The 14,467-nt window shown below is 36.6% G+C and overlaps 1 long non-coding RNA gene across 1 annotated transcript in view; it reads right to left on the reverse strand.

The window, feature by feature from the left end:
* Positions 1-415: 415 nt before the first annotated feature.
* LOC147581777 (uncharacterized) overlaps positions 416-14,467 on the reverse strand; it is a 115,359-nt gene continuing 101,307 nt past the window's right edge. Inside the window, exon 2 of the long non-coding RNA XR_015250240.1 lies at positions 416-3,372. This is a non-coding gene — a long non-coding RNA (uncharacterized LOC147581777). The remainder of the gene's footprint in view (positions 3,373-14,467) is intronic.

A 14,467-nucleotide genomic window follows, 5' to 3' on the forward strand; every position in this document is an offset into this window, starting at 1 on the left:
GATTGACACTCTTTGCCTTTAATTAGAAAACTTAGCTCATTTACACTTAGTGCAATTATTGATATGATTAGTTCTAGATTTGCCATTTTGTGACTTTTTTTCCTTTTTTTCTCATATTGTTGTTTGGTTGTTATTATTGCTCATCCATTTCTTTTTGCCTGCCTTCTTTTGAGTTAATTGTTTTTAGTATTCCCTTTTTATTTCTCTATTGGCTTTTCAGTATATCTCTTTCAGTTTTTTCTTTTTTAGTGGTTGCTTTAGGAATTACAATGTCTATCTTCAAGTTATTTCAAACTCTGTAGAGTCAGTAGTGAACTATTACATGTAAAAATATATAGGAAACTTATAACAATGTAATTCAATTATCACCCCATGTTCTTTGTGTTTTTTGGGTATATACATACATACATATATATAATCTTCAAAATTGATTTAATTTTTGCTTTATATGGTAACAAATCTTTTAAAGCAGTTGTACTCCACCAAGGGCAATTTACCTCCCAGGAGACATTTCACAATATCTACAGACATTTTTTATTTTCACAACTGTGAAAGAGTACTGTTGACAACCCGTGGATAGAGGCCAAGGATATTGCTAAAAAGTTTATAATGTACAGGACAGTCCCTCAAAACAAAGACATATCCAAAGACATATTGCAAAACATCTAGCATGTGAAGGCAATAAAGTTTAAACATATAGAGCTTACTTCAGTAGCTTAGGTTTCCAGCTAATTAAGGACATTTCTTTACTGTATTCAACATTCCTCCAAATACAGCATTTATATTCAAACCTGGAGCGTTAAACTCTCTAATCTTATAGTAGGTACTTATTAGCTGATGATCGATCACTGAGTTTGTTGAGTGAATTAATTGTGGTGTGTGGTTCCACACGAGGAATTTAAAGACAATTGGAACGAAACCAGAGTTCTGAAGAGGAGAGTCTCACCCACCATTTGTCTTCTTCTTCTTCTTTCTTCCTGGTGTTCCAAATACATCTAGTAATCATTGTTGGGGTTATTTTCATGTACAAGGAGAAGAAGAGGAGGACATTTTTAAAAATCTATCAAATTATGTTTGCATATTAAATAAATCCTAAGAGTTTAAACCTTTTTGAATAAGATTATTATACATTTCTTAAAGTGTAATCTGGTTTCTTTTTTCAAATAATCTCTTTCAGTTTTATTGGACACTGATAAAATGATAATAGTCAAATTTGTCTAAGAGCACAGGATTTCAAGCTAAACCCAGGTGTGAATCTCTAGATTTATTACTTCCTAAATTTACTACCTATCCCTCTTCCAAGCCTCATTTATTATCATTTTTTAAATCTGTAAAATGGAGACAATACCTATCTCTCAAGGCAGTTGAGAAACACTTTGCACCTAGTCTAGCAAAAAACATTTAGAGTGTCCAAGGCTTTGTTTCATCTTGGGAAACTAGTTTGTCGGCTCACCAGCTTGGCCCTTGTGCCTGGAGAATACATCCCTGGTAAACTGGAGTCAGCTGAGCTATCTATTATGGGCGACAACCCTCATGTCTCTGTGGACACTGATCAGCACTACTGAGATAAGTTCCAGATGCACCCTGTCACAGATCACTCATTTCAAGCAAGCCTATGGAAAGGCAGGGAAATGGTGAAGGGTGGCCACTGAACTCTTTCACCATCTTCCCAGGGAAATGCTATGAATTCATTCTTGGAAGAAGCTGAGTAAGCTGCAACCTGTAGCAAGTCAACTCCTTATCCAGATGTCACAGAGGCCTGCAGCTCACAGACTTTCTGAAGACCATAGGGGAACAAAGGCTTTAAGTCCAGACAGTAGGCCTTCTCTTTTACAGCCTCAAAGTTGACAGCAGTACTAACGTCACTTTCATACCAGCTTCAAAAATTGACCAGAGGGGACTTCTTTAGTCCTGGGAGAACCATCAAATCAAGACACACTTGCACACACACACACTTGCACACACACACACACACTGTCTCTCTCTCAAACAAATGGCATATCTTCCACCTCGTACATTGACTGCCACAGCTGCCTTCCCGACAGGGTATTCAATCACACAAATGTCTTCTGTTTGAAGGCTGTTTCCACCTCCAGTCAGGCAGGTTGTTTTCAGCACATCTGACAAAATAGGCCAGATCTGCACAGCAATGTTTGAGAGGAAGTGCAACAAAAGACATCCAGCTGTGCTGAATTAAAAGGTCTTCATTCATCACCTTCCATCAGTCCAAAAGCAAAAGGAGGCTGACGTTATTTGTAAGAAATTTAAGGGTGTTATTATTCACCTGTAATTAAAAAGAATGGTTTGATTTGGCTTACAGCCTGGAGGAGAATGAATACTTGTATTTTGCCAGGTTATGAATTTTTCCAAGTACTGAATAGGCTCTGAGAATGAGGCAATGAGATGGAGAAACTTCTTAAGGTAGAATTTTCCTGTATTCACTTGTCACTTGCTTTTTTTTTTTTTTTTTTTTAATCCAGCGTTTCTTTACCTTTGCTCTTCTGCTTTGGAGAAGTGTTCCCAGAGAATAGAAATCCAGGGGATTTTGAGTCCATCAACATTAGGAAGTTCATGTAGAAGGTTTTAGATATCCCAAAGAGATGGTATGTGGAAACTTACTACAGAGGCACAAAGTTGCATTTCTCGGATACCCTACATATTCAGGAAAGATAGAGAAATGAGGCTTTCTATGGTGTACAGTAAACAAATATACATGGTAAGAAAACTAGAGATGGTTTTAAAATATTAAAATATTTCATGCATCCAGAGGCACATGTATTTCTCAAGCATGTTAGCGTGGTCTGACAGGCCTATGTTTTGGGGGTGAGGGGAGGGGGGAGGTTCCCAATTACATGCTGGGAAACTTAAACATTTTCAGTAACAATTATAAGTTTTTGTACTTTCAGAGAATTCATATGGTTTTATTCTGATATCACTAAGTCTAAAAACAAAATTTTCCTTAGGACTGCCAAAATTGTTGTTGGAGGTTAATAGAGAGTAGGTGGCCCGAAGGCAGGTCTTGGCCAGCATGAGCAGCACATGAAGACAGCATTGGGCCAGGACCTGGGAGCCCAGCAATTTGGGGCTTCACTGTATCCCACCATGCTGAGCAGTGCAGGAAAGGAAAGGATAGGGCAGCTGAAATTTAAGCTGCTTGGATGCCCTATATAATATTTGGTATTTTGAAAACACTTTACACTTGCCAGTAAGTAAATCCAGATGGAATTCAAATAAGTTTAGCCAATATTATTATCCTGGCTTGCTGATGTGGAGAGTCAGGTCTGATTGATTTGCCCAAGGACTTTCAATTCCTACAGAGCCACCATACAGCTTTTTACCGCTTCCTGTATATCCAGTGGGCCAAAGAGAGTCCTGGAAGAAAACAGAGACTTTCACATTTCCTGTTCTTGGCTCAACCCAGCAGGTCACAAAAGCTTCTGAACAAAGGAAAAATGTCCATCCTTATAACTTGGCTGGCTCCTCTTTCAGTACTTTCTTACAAAGCAACCATGGTCAGTTTTTTCAGACCTACTGCCTAATTTCTGTTAGGCCATTTTTATTAGGCTCAGGATATTCTCCTGAATAGTTATGAAAAACAACTTTCCCCAGCTTACTCATAAGAAAGAAAGCTATCTGGGATCCGGATAGCTGGAACCCAGAACAGAACATATACAATTTTAAGTTTGCATTGATGTATTCTCATTTCTAAGCAAAACCTAAATTATTGTTAAAAATCTCTCCTTTTTCTAGGATGGACATTACACGTTTATTCACTGGGTAAGTTTCCCAACTTTTACTGATGAAAAAAAATCACCTCATTTGGGCGGTTAAATACACACACACACACACAAAACAAACAAACAAACAACAACAGAACAGACTCCCCAGCCCCACTCAGACTTGCTAAGTGAGAAACTCTTGGGAAGCTGCATGGGAAATTATAATATCAAAGACTGTGGGATCTCATGTAGTCTCAATTCAAATCTCGCCTCTGCTACTTAGTAGCTGTGTGACCTTGGACAAGAGGCTTATCCTCTCTGCACTTCTCATCTCTTCATAATGAAATGTGAAATGTGAACCTGCTCTTTGAGAAACCTCCCATTAAAAGGCAGTTTAGTAAAAAAAGGGTTCAGCAGAGGAAATCTAGGAGGAGCCAAAGATAGTCTTTAGATCGGTCTATTTCCAAAAAACTGGGTGATGTTAAAAAAATTTACCTACCTTTATTTAGATTCATCCAAGCTCTAAAACTGTGAGAATGAAACTATGATTTTGAAAACAAGGATACATTCTCAGACTGCATTTAGATACCTGAAAAGAAGTGGCCATCCACTCTAATCACACCAAAATCTGAGTACAGTTTAGGAAGAAGAAATTATAAATAAGCCACTCTAGCATTCTATGTTATTCAAGCTTCAAATATGCTCAGTCTTAAATACAAACTTATTAACCTACCAACAGCGGGACTTTATGAGATGTTTTAAGTAGCTCATTCCTAAATAGCTTACCAAATTACCTAAAAGACTTTTGTTTCATACAAAAAGAATATGCTACTCCAATGAATGACAAAATTGTCTTAATTTGAAAACCCTTCTCATAAAGGACATGCTCAAGAAGACACAGGCAGGATCTTGATCTTGACTAATCAGTGGAAACATTGGGGAAATGTATCAAAATGAATAATAGAGCCAGGGTACATAAATAATGAGTACATTTCTTAACTACTTCGCTAAAACTGGTTGCTGACAAGCCAGATGGCACAAGTCATTAGTGCCTTTTGGCTTTGGTGTCTCTGCTAACTAACTCAGGAATGGGAACTCAGGACTGGAACAGCACCTCTATTGTTAGGGCCCCTCAAAGCGGAATACACTAAAAGGCCCTCCTGTAGCTGAGGAACAATGACTTAAAATTCTTTTGTTATTCTGCAATGCCTCAAAATTCGTTAAGTCTTGTCCTCTATCACCCTAAGGCACTTTGGGGACTTAATTAAGTTATTGTTTGCAGACATGGGATAAATTCAGTCACATCACAAAAGAAACAAATTCGGTTCCAAATGTTATACATACTTCCCTCTCAACTGTAAAGCAAGATTCGAGACCTATCTGAAAACAGTAACGTAATTGTGGGTTTCTTTCTAAATGAAAGGGCCAGAATAATGTATTAAAAACAAAAACAGGAAAGTATAAACTATTAATTTTATTATGGAACTTGTTTACTAAACTCTGATGGTCTTTTTAAGTGTAAATATAATTGGTGCTTTCACATATTTGTTTACAAAATATCAGTCACTTTAGGTGGAATAAAGTGAAATGCTAAAGATAAATCAGGACATTGCTGCTCAGGTCATTATGAAGCCTCTGCCGTTATACTAAGCCCTGATCCCCTGGGTGTCCTTCACTGGCGGTCAGTGAAGATTGTGCTGCTAGAAAAAAGCTCCAAAAAAACCTCTAAAATGGATCAAATCACTAAATGATTATAAAGTTTTTGCTCCTTTTATTGAGTTAGTAATAAAATCTATCACTTATTTGAGAGAGGTCATTATTTGTGTCTTGAAAAATTCCATGCCATGGTTAGAGCTTATGTAATGAACAAATCCGGAGCAATGTGGGACTTTGTAATATGAAGTGATTCTTGGGTCAGTACAGGTCTCATGAATCCCAGACTATTCTTTTCCTGTTCTCTCTCTTGGCTCCAAAGGCAGGTCAAAGCAATAGCAAATAGTGCCTCCTACCCAGAGCTGGCACTACACGTGTCCTGCAAAGTTCATTGGAAAACATAGCCAACACAGCCAATGGTGGCTAAGCTCCTGATAGTCTGTGAATGAAGACCATTTTTGTATCCTATGCCTGCTCATAGTTAGTCACATATAGAACACCTGACACCATGTTGATATTTTGACTAAGGGCTACATTGTTCTTGCAGTTTTCTTGAGCTATCCCAGTCCTCTTGGCCGATGTTATCTGAACTGAAGCTCTCAAGACACATCTATGTTTGCATAGTCCTCTGCCTTTACTGAGGCCTACTCCTTTGCTTAAGGCCCACCACCTCTATGGAAATCTATGGAAATTAATACTTGCCAAAGGAAATGTTCCTTACTATAAGCTGCAGTGGTCTTTAATGGTGATATTTTCATAGGCCTGAGCCTGAATCCTAACTCCACGTGGAAACCCAGCCACACTCCACAACATAGGCCATAGCACATTATTCACATTGAAGGTACACAGAGTGTCCTAGTAAAATGCAAGGCTCAAAGTCCTGACTCTACCCCAGGTCTCTCCATATGTATTTTTATCTACAAATTATATGCCTTGTCTTCTGTTTCACAAGCTTCCTAAGGAGTCTTGCCAAGGAATATGCCAAGATGAGGGTAAAAGTGGCATAATACAAAGCAGCCTTCTCATCTCTCTAGGGTTTGTACCCATTGTGAAATAAAACAAAAGTGTCAGCAGATGAAGACCCAAACTCTCATATTATGAATGGTAAGTTGGAAGATATTACTTGATGGGGTAGAGCTAGCTTTCAGTTTGGCTGCTTTGGTCTTGGAAAACGTACCCAAAGGAAATTTTGAATTTGAATAGCAAACATACTTTCCCAGGTCATTTTGTTTCTCTGGACCTGATAGAGAAAGGAGAAGCAAGAAACTACCTCTGCCACCATTTGCAGCCCCATCTGACTGAGAAGCAGTGTTCAAAGGCCAGTGCCCAACATACAGGTAATTCCTTTGACCACCCTGGGAAGAAAAATGGCAGGCTGGGGGACTAGAGAGCTAGGAGTGTTATACAAATGGACATCACTCCATATGGATAGAACATTAGGCATCAACATAAAGTATTTCTTTTATTTATTTATTTATTCATTCATTCATTCATTCATTCATTCATTCATTTAGAGATAGAGAGAACTCAAACAGATTTATTTATTTTGAGAAAGACAGAGAGAGCACAAACAGGGGAGGGATAGAGAGAGAGGGAGACATTGAATCCTAAGCAGGCTGCAGGTTGTCAGTGTAGAGCCCGACTACAACTGTAAGATCATGACTTGAGATGAAATCAAGAGTTAGGCACTTAACCAACTGAGCCACCCAGGTGCACCAAAGAGTGAAGTATTTCTGCCCAAATACTCAAAGACCCATTAAAAAAAGTGTTTCTTTCCTTCTGATAATCAGAGAATCAATTCTGTAATCTATTTTAATTTTACATTTTGCAGGGCTTCTAAGAAGCTTAAAGCTAAGTGTATTTGCTCAATTATAATAGTTTCTCTGCTTTATTTATTTGTATTTAAATGCAAATAATGCATTAAATAAATTCAGAATCCTTCCTTTATTTTATAAAATGTAAGCCTTCTACCTTTCAAGGAATTATAAGACTGTTCTACTCTTAGTTACCAATCAAGTGATTTACCACGATGGCACATTACAAGACAACCCTTCAGGACCATGAGTGCTTTGCCAATACAAACATAGTTCACTGATTTTACAAAAAATATTGTAGACAAGTCCTAAAAGTAAACAGGTGCATACATTTTTTGAAATTCAGACCTTGTGTTTCATTAAGGGGGGCTACAGATGAAGAGAAAGTCAGGATAATCAATAATTACAAAGTAAAAGTGAAATCAGTTTCAGAAGTGTTTTCTGACATGAAATATAAACAAAGTTTTTTTGGAGAGGATGGGAAAAAAAAAGATTAATTAAAGGTAGAAATCTCTTTCATCATAGGCCAGTTTTTTTACACACCATTAAGCTCATTCTTTTTCAAGAATGGTTCAAAATTATTTGACTAAAATCAGTAATAAAAATGGAATGAAAAGGAAATAGTCTTGGAATAAGTATATTTTATTTAAGTCCTTTGTATTGATCAAATGTCAGTGTGGATAGCAATATTTAGTCTTTATAAAGCTCTTCACAGCTTGATCCACTGACACCACAGTTTTCTTAATTTCCTGACCAACGGCATTGTATGGCCAACAGCTCGTGCCTTTAACCCAGCAGATGCTTTTGTGTCTCAGTTGTATTCATCATACAGGCAGCGTCCAGGATTGTGTTTTCCTTCACACCCTTCTCCCACATGCAGAAACTTCCTTCAGAAGACAAAGGGAGTGTGCATAAAAACACACCACAGGGTGTGGATGAGTTTAATAAACACAGTCTCCCGTGTATAAAGAGCCTAACTCTTTCCTAGTACGGTAGGATTACACAACAGCCACTGAAGTAATTTGAAATGGTTCCTATAAGACCAAAATCCACAGCCAAAGGAATCACATAATCATAGAATATTGAACTTGGATGGAATCAGTACAGTGTATCAAAGCCGAGTAATATATGGGTGCTTTTAAAGGAAAAAGTTATTTAAGCTCGCACTCCCCCCCCCATGTTTATTTAAACCATTTTTGTTATAAAATTACTTAAATATGTAGAACCAGAAATCAAAGTATAAACTTATCATATATCTAGCTTCTTCAACTCCCAATTGGGACAGATACCACTAAGTTTAAGTGTCAATGTAGGTAAGTGCCATATAAGTTGTAATGAACTTTCAAGGCGAAAATCATGCCAAAGTGTCAGCATGTTTTCATGTGGCTCCACCTCCACCATTTACTGACTGTGTCACTTGAAACAGGTTACTTAGCCAATCTGTGCCTCATCTATAATAGTAGAATCGACCATATAGGTTATAAAATTAAGTAAAATAATAAAAATGTAACAGGGCATACCATAAAGTTAGTGTTCAGTAAATGATCATGATCATTTGTTTTCAAAACCATATAGTCACCAAAATTCAAAGCTTATTTAACTTAATGATATGATTTTTTAATGAATATATATATATATATATATATATATATATATATATATATATATAGTGAGAGTAAGTTCACAGACCATTTTTTGAACAGAATGATATTAAGAACTTCAAGAATGTGTTCTCTAGTTCAGAATAACCAGACTTCATAAATAATTAACTCTGCCAGTTTGCAATTTTAAAACCAAATTTAATAAGGTGACACTCTGAAGTTATTCTGTCACTGCAAGATAAGGTATTATCATGTTATTGAAATCTGCATTAAATGCATTGTTTAGTTTAACCATTTCTCTAATGAAGAAGTAGATTATACACTACTGGTACTACCTTTAGGACCAAGGAAAATCGAAAATCTCTGATAGATTTTTCAATTAGAGTTTGGTAGCCTGAAACTATCAGCCATATCAATATCCGAGACCTTGAAAAATCACAAAGAAGAAGTTTAGAGGAGCCCAGGTGGCTAAGTCAGTTGAATGTCTGGCTTCAGCTCAGGTCATGATCTAGGGGGTCAGAGTTCGAGCCCTGCATCAGGCTCTGTGCTGACAGCTTGGAGCCTGGAGCCTGCTTCGGATCTGTGTCTCCCTCTCTCTCTGCCCCTCCCTAGGTCGTTCTCTCTCTCTCTCTCTCTCTCTCTCAAAAATAAATAAAAACATTAAAGAAAACTTTTTTTAATTAAAAATAAAAAGAAATTAAGAAGTTTGGTTCCTTTCCAAAGTTCTTTGTTCTCTATGAAAGTGTGAAAAATCTGCACATCACAAAAAGAAATAGCAATTTGATAGGTGTGTCCCAAAATAATCAGGTTGCTTTCATGGTGGTGAAGAAAACATTCTCAATTATCACAAAAGTGGTAACTGCACGGTTTTAATTATACTTATTTCTGTGTCTAATATCTTCCCTTGTTAAAATTTATTATGTGTGAAAATAAACATACATGTCAGATAGACATCACAACTAACATTATCTCAGATCTGTAAAGAATATATTTCAGAGGACAGAATTTTCTCTATTATTTGTGTGGGACCTTAAAACCAATTTGAAAGCTAATATGAACCCAGTACTTTTTCCTGCATTCAGATACATAAAGCATTCCTTACATTTTTAGAAGTTTCCATCATGTCAAGTAGTTGTATTACAGTGTTCAGATTTATAAATAGATGTTTTAAATTAATAACGATATGCATATAGGATTCTCACATCAAAGGTTCTCAATAAAATCTTTCCCTAGCTACTTAGACATATATATGATTTAAATTTTGAAAGCATTTTTCATATTTTCAATCAGTGACACGTGCAACTGATTTTTTAAAATCCTTTCTAAGCACCAACTAAGAATACAAAACAAAGAAAATACAAACCCAAAAACCTCTATGCGGGGATGGGGGTGTGGGAGGATATTGTAGTATGTAAAAGATGAATTAGGAGGCAAACCTTTGAAAGAAAAAACTTTTTAGGCTAGTGGAATTGATGTGTATAGAATGGGCTGTTAACTAGATGCATTTAGTTGCAGTTGAACTACTCAAACAGGAATGAGAGGAGATAGAGCTTATACTTTAGGAATCTTCATATAGTATCCATCTCTTTAAACATATCAGTATTTTTCATTTCATAGACTTCTTTCTCTTTCACATACAGTACCAGTTAGAATTTACTGTGTAACAAACCACCCCACAACTTTGTCAATTTAAGCAACGACATTTATTTAGCTCGAATATCAGTTGGTCAGCAGTTGGAGCTGTGTTCAGCCTGATGGCCTTTGGGTGTGGCCCAGGCTGACAGCTGTTAGCTCAGCTTCTTCAAGGACCTTGGCTGGAACAGCCTGGAGTCTCTTGATGCATGGTTTCTTATCCTCTAGCAGGCCAGACTGATTGTGCACGGGGTGCAATTTTAAGCTCAGTGCGAGAGATCCCTAATATGCAAATGATTTTTAAGACTCTATTTGCTGCTGTTCCATTGACCAAGGCTGGGCACAAGGCCAGTTTACATTCAATAGAGTGAAGAAAGGCTTCACTTTTTAGTGAGAAGACCTGAACATATTTGTCACTATTTTGCTATTTATCATATCCATAATATTTCTTAACTCATGTCCTTTCAATTTAGTGCCTAAATATCTCTGAAATTCATCCATTTCTCTCTTAAGCAACATTCCTCAAGGTCAGCTACCATTATCTTTTATTGGACTACTGCAGCAGCTTTCTAAGTGACTCCCTTCAACTATGCTTACTGCCTTCCAAGAAGGCAGCCAAGCAATCTTTTTTAAAACCTAGAAAGTATTTGAATAAGAATATCCAATTAGCCAGTGAAAGTCTTTTCATTGCATCAACTTAAAACTCAAGTCTTCACCAGGCCTATTAGGTTCTCCATGGTATAGTTCACACACCTTCAGTCTGTGTGGCCTCCCATGAGAGTGAATAAAAACATGTACAATGACAGGAGGGTGCCTGACCTGGCCATATCTGAAAGCTTCTATCAATAAAGGAAGTTTGGACTGGGTTTGAGTAAGAAGTGACTAGAATGAGTTGGGAAAAGGGGATGAATATTTATATAAGTTGCAATTTCACATTAAAAAAATTTTTTTTCAGTGTTTGTTTATTTTAGAGACAGAGAGAGACAGAGTGAGAGCCAGGGGAGGGGCAAAAAGAGAGGGAGACACACAATCTGAAGCAGGCTTCAGGCTCTGAGCTGTCAGCACAGAGCCCAATGTGAGGCTCAAACTCATGAACCGTGAGATCATGACCCAAGCTGAAGTTGGACACTTAACCAACTGAGCCACCCAGGCGCCCCTCACATTGATTTATATGATTGGTTAATTGTTAAAAGCTGAGATGACATCTGTTTTTCTCACCACTAAGTCCTTGGTGCCTATCAAAATGACTGGTTTAGAAACGTTAAGACAAGATTAACTTTCAGATACCTAAACAGAGACTAAATTTTGGACTTATTATGAAATCACAATATTTCAGAATGACACTTTACCAATGTTTGAAGCCATTATTTTTAGGGTCTATGACATATGTTTCTGGGCTTTATATCAGGAATAAGAAAATTTGGGTTCTAGGATTAGTTCAGCCATTACCCATCTGTTAAATATTCTTGGTCTCAGTTTCCTCATCGGTAGGGTGAGAAAGAATGTGTACATAGTATCTATCTTTCCAATTCTTTAATTATGTGATACTATGATTCTGAGACTTGAAATAAGCAGAAAATTTTAGCATAAGGATAACCTCCTTTCAGAAGTGAATGTATTATACATTTATTTATCTGAATTTGCTTTGGACTTATGATGTGTCTTCAATTTAAGTAGCCAGAGGATCTAATTATATATAAAAATCAAATTGCTCAAAATGTTAAACGTAGAGACTTTTGAAAAACCCAGAGAAAATAAAAAAATAAAACACAGAAGAATAAACATATAATATGTAAACAATAGAATGAAATTAAATAGCAATAGCAATCTCCTCATCGCAGCTAATAGAGTAACTGTCCTAAATTTGTGGACTACTTAGATGCCTCATATTGAGAAACATGCTGAATTTCCAAAAATTTTAACACATGGGACCTGCTTATGAAGCATCTGGAAAATCCCAAAATCAAAACATGCACTTCAGCAGGACAATTTCAAAAGAGTATAACCCAGAGGCTATGCCCCCCAAGCTGAGTGTGGCAGGAAATAGTTGGGCCCCCACATGTCAGGACAAAATTTCTGCAGCACTTCTCAATAGGACATTTAAAAAGAGAAAAGCAAATAGGCAACACAGCAGTAGGTATTTTTTAATATATTTCAGATTTTACTCAAACAAAAACAACATATGGGATTCTGAAGTAATTCACAATTCATTATAATGAATCAAATAAGAGATTTTGAACCTCTTGAACCCAAAGTAATAGATTTTATTCTCATGATTTTGTGAGGCTTCTGAGGTAAATCCTAGTTTATTGAGAAATGTATCTGACCTAGGACATCAGAAAAACAGAGTCCAAATTCAGCTATGTGATGTGACCTTAATCTCTCAATCTGCAATGTATATGAAAATAGGGCAAAAGAATGGCCTCTGGAGGTTGACTGCTGGTTTTTAATCCCAGCTCCTCCTCAGGAAAAAAAATATATTAAATATCTTGGCATTTGATAAATGAAGTGTCATGTATTTTGTAGGGTAGCCACTAAGAATAGAAAGTTACAAATTCCAACTAAAGGGTGGGAAAAAATGCAGTAACAGAAATAACACAATTATAAATAAAGCAGGGAAAAGATTAATAAACAATATACAACAAGTTGTACAAATAGCAAAAAAAGGTGGCAAAAGTTAACCCAAAATATATCAGTAATTATATTAAGTATAAATGAGCCATATGTTATAATTAAAAGGCAAAGATAAACTAGATTAAAATACAATACTTTTTTTAAATGTACATATAAAAACAGAAATACAGAGGATAAAAATTTTAAAGTTTGTGGGGCACCTGAGTGGCTCAGTCAGTTAAGCATCCAATTTCGGCTCAGGTCATAATCTCGCAGTGTGTAGGTTCAAGCCACGCATCAGGATCTGTGCTGACAGCTCAGAGCCTGGAGCCTGTTTTGGATTCTATGTCTCCCTCACTCTCTGTGCCTCCCCAACTCACACTCTGTCTCTCTCTGTCTCTCAAAAATAAATAAACATTGAAAAAGAAATTTTTTAATAAAAATAACATACAATTGGCCAACTTCTTGAAAGATTAATCAAGTAAAACAAAAGAAGACACAAAATAATCAGTATCAGTAATATAAAAATGGACCATAATTATTACTGATATGTGTATTTCCTCTGTCTAGAACACTCTTCTCAAAATATCCAAAAGGCCAACCTTCTCACCTCTTTCAAGTCTTTGCTCATATGTCTGCTTTTCAGTTACACTGACCCAAATCAGCCTCTTAAGGTTGGAACACTGCCCACCCAGCAACTCCTCTAACCTACTCTCTACTTAGTTTTCCCCATAAAATGTATCAGGCTCTAAAAGATTATATGATTTACAATTTATTATGTTGGTTGTTTATAGTCAATCTCTCCTTGCTACTAAATCAACTCAGTAAGAGTTGAGGCCTTTGCTTTCCCTATGATGTATCCCATGTACGTAGAATAGTTCCCAGCCCATGGTAGGCACTCAATAAATATTTGCTGAATGAATGAATGTGTGTGAAAGTTCACCTTTTGGGGAAACACATGAGTATAAGAGCTTTGAGAAATTTTTGTTGCCCAAATAATAATTGACTTAACTTCATGATGTATGGAATTGCAGATAATTTTGGAAATATTCATGCAAAAATATTCACAAAAATAGTTTATAAAAATAAACAACATTGACATTTATAGTCTTTTCTTTAATTTTTATTTGTTAAGTTTATTTATTTATTTTTATAAAGAGACAGAGACAGTGAGCAGGAGGGAGACAGAGAGAGATGGAGAGAGAATCCTAAGCAGGATCTATGCTCAGTGGAGAGCCTGACGCAAGGCATGAACCCACAAACCATGAGATCATGACCTGAGCCAAATCAAGAGTTGGATGTTTAACCAACTGAGCCATCCAGGCACCCTGACATTTTATTCCTTTAATTTAACTCCAATATAAAAATGAAACTTATGGAAGAAGACAACTTTTGCCTAAGGGACTGTGACATATATCAATGAGCAGCCCTGTTT

The sequence above is a fragment of the Puma concolor genome, chromosome B1 (genome assembly GCF_028749965.1).
Source record: "Puma concolor isolate L17-30 chromosome B1, mPumCon1.1.hap2, whole genome shotgun sequence".
NCBI classification, from domain to species: Eukaryota; Metazoa; Chordata; class Mammalia; order Carnivora; family Felidae; genus Puma; species Puma concolor.